We start from the raw sequence: 1594 nt of genomic DNA, 5'->3' as shown, positions 1-1594 counted from the left end.
GTAGAGGAACTAAAACCAAACTTCTCAAAAGTTAGGGACTAAACCAAACTATGGCCAAATGTGAGGAACTATTATTGCCCTTAACTCGTATAGATTAACCCAACTTTTAACAAAACTACATACATTGAGTTTTTTAAATATTGAAATTTCTTTCTTCCATTGAAACAACGTATGAGGTAAGAAATTGGTTTTTTGGGGTAATCATCTAATATTGATTTCAAGATTTAGGGTTTTTTGGGAGAAGGGTTTTAGGGTGGAGGAAGGTGGTTCAAGGGAAGGGGAAGGGGAAGGGGAAGGGCTGGGTGGTTAGGCAAGTACTGCCGGGTAAGGAGCTTTGGTCGCCGGCGATGGTGGTAGCCCTGGCAGGTGGTTGTGGGGTTGCTGCCGTTAAGGGGGTCGGGTTTTCCTAAAATTTATGGATTTGTAATAAATGCATCCTATATCAACTTTGAAGATTAATACATACCATAAGATAGTTCCAGATCAACCGACTAAATTTATGGGACATTTTTCATTCTTTAATGTTTGCCAAGATGAAAAAAAGGAGTTAAACACTTTCAATGTTTTCCATCAATCTTGTTCCCCCTCTTCCTCCTCTTCTCCTTCTCCCACAATGTGTGCATCTACTCCTAAAATTCTTTCCTAAAGGCCGCCTCTAAATCAAGTAGTGACTCTTGAAAACTCTCATCATACTCTTGATCAAATAAAGTCTCGTTCTTCCTCAAATCGCGTGGTGGAGGATGTGATGATTGTGAAACAGCTCTACTATCCACTTCTTCAAAAAAGTCTATCATAAATTCTTTACATATCTCCTTCCATTCACTCAAGTCAGAAATTTTTTCTTCTGCAGGAACTTCTTCTATGCACACCTCTTTTTGTTTTTGATTCTATCGTAGTACACCTTATTAATAGCTTCCAGAATATTTACAATATGAAGTTCAAGCTTCATTTGTCCTCCATATTTGACAGCGTTATTCGGCTTCTCACACTCAAAAGATAGGATCTCCTATAGTTCTGGAGCTCTCACAGCTAGAAATCTAATCTCTTGCTCACTATGCTTAGCAGTGGAAAGAATAGACACATGTTCAATCTCATTTCTATTAGAAAGAATGGACACATTTTCAACGGTTATTACTAGACAAGTTTGTAATCCAAATGTATAGTGGTTCTCCTAAGCATTCCCCTATACTAAAGAAGCTATTGTCTTTAGAAAAACCACTCGACTAAACAAAATAATGCAGATTGGAATTAGATTCAATGATCTTTTCAATTAATCCTTTCTCTCAAATTGTTTCACATTCTTTTTTGTAGTATCTCCTTCTCGATACGCATACAACACTCATGTACACCATTATTATCTTGATTTCTAAATAACGAATGAAAATCTAAAGTATGGTCACCCAGTTTGTGTTTAAATTAGATTAATAACAATGAAATTTTAAGTCAAAAAATGAATAGATTATGCCTATATAAACTAATAGGATTAGTATAAAATTTGACAAGCAACTTTCCGTTAAATAATAAATTAACAAATTACGTGAAATAATACATGATTGATTGTTGACATATGATTATCTATATTGGTAAAAATGTC

The sequence above is a fragment of the Chenopodium album genome, chromosome 19 (genome assembly GCF_948465745.1).
Source record: "Chenopodium album chromosome 19, dcCheAlbu1.1, whole genome shotgun sequence".
Classification (NCBI taxonomy): domain Eukaryota; kingdom Viridiplantae; phylum Streptophyta; class Magnoliopsida; order Caryophyllales; family Amaranthaceae; genus Chenopodium; species Chenopodium album.
The sequence above is the reverse complement of the archived record's forward strand: the minus strand, read 5'-3'. Positions refer to the sequence as shown.